This window comes from Gopherus flavomarginatus, chromosome 2, assembly GCF_025201925.1.
Source record: "Gopherus flavomarginatus isolate rGopFla2 chromosome 2, rGopFla2.mat.asm, whole genome shotgun sequence".
Lineage (NCBI taxonomy): Eukaryota > Metazoa > Chordata > Testudines > Testudinidae > Gopherus > Gopherus flavomarginatus.
The window spans coordinates 182944186-182952762 of record NC_066618.1 but is presented as its reverse complement, the minus strand read 5'-3'; positions in this window follow the sequence as shown (position 1 = coordinate 182952762).

Genomic DNA, 8577 nt, shown 5'->3' with positions numbered 1-8577 from the left:
CAGCTAATCAGTTGGAGAAACCAAAGTTTCACAAACTTTCAGCTGGTGCCCGACACCACTGGATTAGTTCAGTAAGAAGACATAAAATCTATAGACAACAGACAGATAACTAAAGGATATTTAATATTTTACATGAATGAAAAGAAAAAATATCTAAGGGGATGGGGAAGAAAGGGGAAAAAAAATGAAAAGCAATGTAGGGTTGTCATCAAGAGACGCTCCCCTTCCTCTAATCAGTCATGAGGAACAGAATCATAGAATATTAGAGTTGGAAGAGACCTCAGAGGGGTCATCTAGTCCAACCCCCTGTTCAAAGCAGGACCAATCCCCAACTAAATCATCCTATCCAAGGCATTGTCAAGCTGGACCTTAAAAACCTCTGAGGATGGAGATTCCACCACCTCCTTAGGTAACCCATTCCAGTGCTTCACCATCTCCTAGTGAAATAGTGTTTCCTAATATCCAACTTAGACATCCCACGCTGCAACTTGAGACCATTGCTTGAGGCAATAGCTATTTATGACTTGATTTGCTTTCAACAGTAGAACAGTCACTGAAATGGTGTGAGATACATGATGATTTTCAGTGAGTAATTAGAAGAGGAATCCACATGGAGTCTGACTCCTCAATCTAAATGCTTAGAAACATGATGCAATGGCATTAGGAGCCTTTTCAGTCTGACTGTTCAATTAATTGGCAGTAAGAGATATGATACCTGAAACACATGGCTTCATTTCTCTACAAGAAGCAAATTCTTTCACTGAAATATTCAAAAAGAACAAGACTAGTAGGACATGAAAATATGGACAAGACAGAGAAACATATTTAAGCCTTTGAAAGCTCCATTTTCATGGCAATTGATATTAAACAGGAAAAATTAACATAGAATTCAAGGAAAAGGCGAGTTGTGTCTATTCCATCTGTCATAAACAGATAGTTAAGGGTTAATGTCTCTTTTACCTGTAAAGGGTTAACAAACAGGGAACCAAACACCTGACCAGGGGACCAATCAGGAGACAAGATACTTTCAAATCTCCGTGGAGGGAAGCCTTTGTTTGTGTTTGGCTTTGTTCTCTCTGGGCTCTGAGAGTGACCACACGTACCTACAGGCTCTCTAATCTTCTATTCCAATTTTGTAAGTACAAAGGCGGTATAGTCTTTTTATTTGTTTTTCTTTATTTGCAAATGTGTATTTGGCTGAAAGTAATTTAAATTGTATTTCTGCTGGAGGAGGCTGTTTCTCCAGTTTCTAGAAGCTGACAGACCCTGTAATATTCCATCTTGAATTTACAGTGATTTTCTTTATTCCTTTTTTTTCTTTTAATAAAAGTTTTGCTTTTAAGACCTGTCTGATTTTTCCCCTTATTGAGGCTCAAGGGAATTGAGTCTGTACTTAACAGGGAAGGAGAAGGGAGCAGGAGAGAAAGGGGGGGGGGAACCCACCTGATTTCTCTGCGTGGTGATTCAAGGAGTTTGAAGCACGATGATCTCCTAGTGTACCCAGGGCAGGAAAGATCTGGGAGGAAGAAAGGAGAAGGGGGAATCCCTTTGTTTAGATTCACGGAGCTTGAATCTGTATCTCTCTCCAGGAGCCCAGGGTGGGAACACCTGGAGGGGAGGAGAGGGGGAAGGAAATGGTTTATTCCCCTGTGTTGTAAGACTCAAGGAATTTGGGTCTTGGGGGTCCCCAGGGAAGGTTTTGGGGGAGACCAGAGTTTATCAGGCACTCTACTCTAAGTCCTGATTGGTGGCAGCACTACAGGATCTAAGCTGGTAATTAAGCTTAGGGGAATTCATGCTAGTACCTATATGTTGGATGCTAAGGTTCAGAATTGGGAATGATACTATGACACCATCCCTTTGCCAAAGCAAGTTAAGTCTAGTCTAGTCTACATCTGAAAGGGAAGTAAAACCATTTAATTACATCTTAGAAATAAAAACCAAGAAGTTATTACAGCTTTTTCTGGAGGAACAAGAGCAACTACTACAGCTTGAGTCAACAGGGCAAGCTTTAAGCAAATGCTTTGACTACTTGCAAAACAGGCCAAGCTCTACTGGTGACCTACTAGTACTAGTTCCAATAAGAGAGATCCCAATGCTCCCGTGAGCAGTAGATTAAAGACTGACCACCACTTGATTACTTAGGACAAAAGATATTGTTCATAGAGGTTTAAAGTCACCATACTCTATTCCTTCAAATTTTGCCATTGTACCATCATCATCATCCCCTGTATACCATGCAAACAAGCAATAGAAATATCAAACAATGATTCAAGGGAAAGGGATCATTTTAAGTCAGTTACATAGTTCTAGCGCAGCTCTCTGTTCACATCAAAATTGACATATTTCACTGCATGCAGTTGCATTTACTGCACTTTTTGTTCCTTCAGTCACATGAAGGATTTCTTCCCCTCTAGTTGTATTTTCCTCTAAAATTAAAGCATCTAATAATTTTTTTTAAAATGTGATGCTCAGGCAGGTCTGTGCAAACACACAGAGAGTATCAAATTCCCATGCTCAATTGTGTCATGGCAACAACCCCTCAGACCTCATGAAGTTCAACTATGTGTAGATAGTAGCAGAAGTGCTCTTCTCCTCCCTGGTAGCATGAATCATAAATGTTGGTTCCTTAAGTAAAGTTCACCTCTTGACCAGAGATATTTCTAGTACCAGGCATTAAAATAAATCAATCACAGGAAAAGTTATGGAAAAAGCAAGTTATATCTTGTTGACCAATATATACATATAATAATATGTATTGGTCACACACTACTATGTATACGTACTATGACAAAGTTCCTCCTCTACCTTGGTGGGTCCTGCACTTATTGGCAGATTTGCTCACCTCAGTGATCTTCCCTTCTGGTAGAACCCACAGTCTGGGTCAACTCCTCCTGTGTCTGATCAGGAGTTGGGAGGTTTGGGGGGGAACCCTGACCCGCCCTTTATTCTGGGTTCCAGCCCAGGGCCCTGTGGATTGCAGCTGTCTATAGTGCCTCCTGTAACAGCTGCATGACAGCTACAACTCCCTGGGCTACTTCCCCACGGCCTCCTCCAAACACCTTCTTTATCCTCACCACTGGACCTTCCTCCTGGTGTCTGATAACACTTGTACTCCTTAGTCCTCCAGCAATACACCCTCTCACTCTCAGCTCCTCGCACCTCTTGCTCCCAGCTCCTCACACACACTTCCTCTCCTCTGGCTCCCCCCTGCCTGACTGGAATGAGCTCCTGATTAGCCTGCCTTGATTGGCTGCAGGTGTTCTAATCAGCCTGTCTGCCTTAATTGGTTCTAGCCAGTTCCTGATTACTCCAGTGCAGCCCCTGCTCTGGTCACTCAGGGGACAGAAAACTATTCACCCAGTGACCAGTATATTTGCCCTCTACCAGACTCCTGTACCCCACTGGCCTGGGTCTGTCACAATATATATATATACACACACACACACACATACATATATATACACATACATACATATATACACACACACTTATTAAGCATAAATAGCATTAAGCACATTATTATAGCAGTTATATAGCTTAAATTGGCCTTTGATTTTTTTATAACCCTGCTCACTTATCCTAAGTATCCCATAATCCCTTGCACTCACTGAAGTAAATTTTAGCTTGAGCAAATAGGGAAGCTGTCAAGATCAGGATAGATGAGCACTTTACCATAACAATAGAAAGAGTTACTCTCACAGGCCTGTACCGGAATGTCCCAAAGAAAGGAGGACAAGGCACATGATTGTTCTACCCTATTACAAATCTAGGAGGTGTCTTCACATCCTTCGGCACCTGAAATGCATGTGTTCAGAACAAAAAGATAAGGGGCACACCATTGTACTAGAAAAACAAGGTGGAAAGCAGATTAGTTGAATCTCGTTTCAGATGATGTTCACAGTACCTTTTACTTGTGAGGTGTAACTTTGGAAGCACACCTTCTATGTAAGGTGAATGCAACATCACTGCATTAGACAGCTTCCCAGAGACTGGTATCGCATGGTACAGGAAAAGGGTTTTATAGCAATAAACCTGACTGACACTGGTTATTTCATATCCAGTATATCATATAACAAACCAGAGTGTGGTCAAACACTTGACAGAATGAATTATCAACAATCTACTCCATCCTTCTGGCAAACAAAAGCTCATTACCAACATCTTATCTATTCTCAGAGGCCTGCTCTGTTTCATTAAATCATCTCCAAATTGTTCTGTTACACATATGAAATTGGACCACTCAATAATGATTCTAAAAGAGATATCACAGCATTTATGTGCAAACAGAAATGTTACTGCACAATATATTAGGTAGTGTGTGTATGTCAGAAAATACAATCCCAGAATTTACAAAGCTGCACTGACCTTCCCCCAGGTGGGAGAGGGGCATTTTTGGTTTTAATTTTTCCATCAACCTTTTCAGTAATAGCAAGTACAGTGCTTATCTGTAGTTGTTTCCTCTTCCCCCTACCCCACCAGAACAGGAATCATACTTCCAGTGCATCAGCTAAAGCTATCAAAATGTAGGTGTGATCTTCAGTAAATGATCATGTGCAAAGAGACACAGACTACACACTGCCCTGCTCTTTGATGTTATGTTACATGATCTTCATAGGCAGGAATAGAATAATCTCCAAGGAGAGATGATGAAGTTGGACACTGACAGATTTGGGTCATACCAAAAGTAGTTTCGGTTATGAACTCTGTCATTTACAGTGAAATATTCCCTCGATTCTAACTGTCACAGTTAGCCAGAACCTGTTTTATAAAGCTTTGAACTTGTTGCTGACACAGAGGGTGCCCGAGGCAAGCAACAGTGGTTCGTTGCCCAGAGTGCTTAGCGCCAATGAACACACCAGGGTGGAGAAGCAAACAACCAAGTTTATTTGAGCTCAAATAAGGTGCAAGGGAGAAACACACTCAAATCCTGCACACCTAAAACAAGCAGTTTCTTCCTTTTATATCCCAGTTGTTTACTACAAAACTTTTTCTTGCTGACTAGCTGATCTCTCACTCCCCCCTCCTTTCCCATCCAGCTGCATTATCTTTTCTCATTCAATCTTTTGTCTTCCCCCTTTCTCCCCCCTCTCCACTGCTGAGACATGTATACAGTATCTTAAAACGACCTTGAACGTGCTTTAGCCTAGCTTCAATGTATTACAACAGAGAACTGGCTGTTACAACCGAAAACTAACTGCTAACACTACACTTTTGCAGCTGTTAGTACATTAGGTTACACTAGGTTACACAAAGTGTTTAACATGGAGGAACATTGGTTCATTGAGGCCTGAGCAGGAGGGCTTCATCGGCACTTGTGATCTTCCACCCTCCCGAGCTACCTAGATTTATGCCTAGTGACACCAACAAACTTCATATAAATCATTTATAAAATCAGCACTAATTATATTCAACTTGAAAACTAACCATGAGAATTCTGCAATTCATATAAAATTCCAGCAGTTTCATTACTATTTAGGCCCCAAATCAAGCTCATTTAACATTTTTGTAAAGGCACATTTGAAGGTGATCTGATGCAAATCCATTTTTTGTTTAAACATTTAAATAGTAGCAATTCAGGAGAACATTACTCCATTTAAAATATGGACAAACTCAACTTAGGAGCTTTCTGTACATAAGTACAATGTGATTATTTTAAATAGGTGCTTGTAGTTGAGCTGCACATGACAAGGCAAATTCCACAGTATTGGGTGCATATTCAAAATGCCTCATTGAAACTGCTCAAGAGATATTCAATACGCTGTCATTTTGAAAGTGAAAAGTGCTGAACTTAATGTGTGTGGAATCATCTAGCAGAAGTTGTGAAAACTTAAACTGTATAAACACACAAGACCATTGCAGGTCTAGCTCTCTTGTGGGCGAAACACAAAATACTAAAATAGATTGGAGGCAATTTTCTTAATATCGGCCTTCCACTTTGTCTCTGTGCCAGCTGAAACCATCACACTAGCTGCTGTCAGTAAAGTCAACGGATAACTTTGTATCCCACTGAGTGCCACTCCTGAATTCCTTAAAATCACTAGGGCAATGGAAGCAGAAACATCTCATCAGAATATGTTGTATTAATATGGATGGAATAAGATTGAGAGGTGTTAATATGATCTTGTCACTGTCTAACATTAAAACAATTGAAAAGAAGATTCAGAGTTTCGTATAGAGAGATCTCAGCCTGCTTACTACCATGGCAATTACACTATTAAAAAAAAAATCTTTTAAACCTTGTATTAAAGATAAAGAAGGAAAATCAGTTTAAGCATTTGAAATGTAAAGTATTAAATAAGGCTTTTGTTTGGTCATCCCTTTCCCTTTTGCTGGGCAGAGGTTTTTTAAAAAGAACCCTTCCTCCCTGCGCTCCCCCTACCCCTTGCCTAATGGTCTCTTAAATGGTATTCAAGATAATTGTCCTTTTGAGGAAGAAGTTAGCAGAGATGAGCTGTTGTTGCAAGAGGCCAGTCCCGTCTCCTAGCAGACAAAACTACACAAAACACACACAAAAGGGGAAAGAAAAGAACAAACATAGAAAAGTCGGTGTTGACTCATTTGCAAATTCACTGCTTGAAAAAACAAAAACAAAAACACAGGATCAGCTCATGGTCTTATCTCCTACTCTGAGACCTGGCAAACTTGCATCAGCATTGGACTGTTTAGGGAATGACATTTGCTGCCTTTTTGGTCACCGTTTACAGCAGCGTTGCAAACTCTGCAGTCTTGGCCAGCTAAACACGACTGCTGTTAGACAGAAACCAAAAGGAGAGAGATAGGAAAGAAAAAAAATATGGCAGGGAAGAGGAAGTGAAAGTGTCTCACATCTCAAGTTGTGTTCAGGATTTAGCTAAAGCCAGTGGAGGTGGTACTGCCTTCTGGCTCCCTCTGGTTTGGTCAGGACAGGACATCACTCAAGAGTAGGAAGAAGAAAGTCTCAGGAGATGGCAGGGGTGGTACTCATGATGGAAGCTCATGCCTTCCCCGTCTTTCACTCAGCCAGCATTCACATGCCCTCCTTTAAGTCAGTCAGTATTGTGGTAGCCAGCTCCCCTCCCCCCCCCAGTCTCTTTTTGAGGATCCCCCAAAAAGGAGTGATGAGTGGAATAACCCATCCCCTGATTAATTTATCCACCAGTTAGGCCTAATTTTGGATAGGCAAATTTTGGTTCATTGATTTCTAGTCCTATACTTCTCTTATTTACCAGGCATGATCTTAACACAGGTCTTGAGTTACATCAGCACAGCTTTTAGTTTGGACTAATTTAGTCAGTCTCTCTCTTGTTTCTTCCCACCCTCCACCCCCATCAACAGTTCTTGTTATAGATTGTGACATTTTATTAATTTTCACTCACTTTTCACAGTTGAGCTCACAATTATGGTAAACGTGTAGGCCCAAATATCACAACGGACCCCTTCCCTCCACCCTTCAGAGCCAGTCCTGGTCGGAAGAAGGTCATGCAGGACCAGGTCATCTTTGTCCTCAATGGCTGTCTCAGTGCTGCTGGAATTTGAAAGGTTGTGGACAGACATAGCAACTTGCAAATCTACCAAGTTTAGGTTTCCAGTGAAGTCCTTGATACTGGCACCCGGTATCTCTCTACTTTCTGCTATACCATTAAATGCAGTTTGTCTGTACAAGGCAAACATGATTTCTGAACTCCATTTAAGTAGGAGTCTCCATTAACTTGACTTTGCTTAGGCTCTGTCCAAGCCCAGGAAACATTTCTGGAGATCCAACATTCTCTCTTCCCTGCATTTTGGGCTCCCACAGGCCATAGATATGAGCCTTTCCTCTCTAGTGCCAGCCAGCTTCAAAGCAGAAGGTGCAAACTGAAAGACAATGGCTTCAAAGCCAGAGAAGTGGGACTCTGGGGTTGGAAACCTGGATCCCAGTGAACAGCATGGAATCTTCTAGACCCAAGAGAGGCATCCTTGTGGACTTTGAAGTCTGCTAGCTGGGATTGGGGGTGGGGGCGTGCACTAGAGTTCAGATTTCAAAGTATATCGTGGCAACTTCCTTGACATCAGGTACACACAGTAGGGAAGTGAGCACCAGAGTCAGAGGTGTACCCTAGCTTACCCATTGGGCCCTAGTAATACATCCCAGCTAACCAAAAACACAACAATAACAGGATTTTCTTAAGTGACTAAAGGGTTAAAAAGATGGAGAAATTGATATTTTTCCCCCATTTAGAGAAAATTTTTTCCTCTTTATAACACAAAGAAACGAAGGGGAATTTAATTATCACAAGGGAATAACATATTGCTTAAATCATTAAAATGAACAGCCTATAGTGACTAAAGGAGTTTATTTGTAAAGGTATTAACAAAACGTCTAATGCAATCCATTTTACATCAATTTGTGATATAAAGCATGATGTTTATTTGGATTTCTGTTCATCCTTGAAACTCATCAAATATAAGTTGGACCTAAAGGTAGCACTGCAAGGAACTCAATAGTACCAATCCTTATAGACAATGGAAGGAGACACCTGAGAAATTAGCAGCACCTTCTTTTAAAAAAGTCAAAAATAGTAATTATTTTGAGAGGAGATAGATTGAGGAAAATAC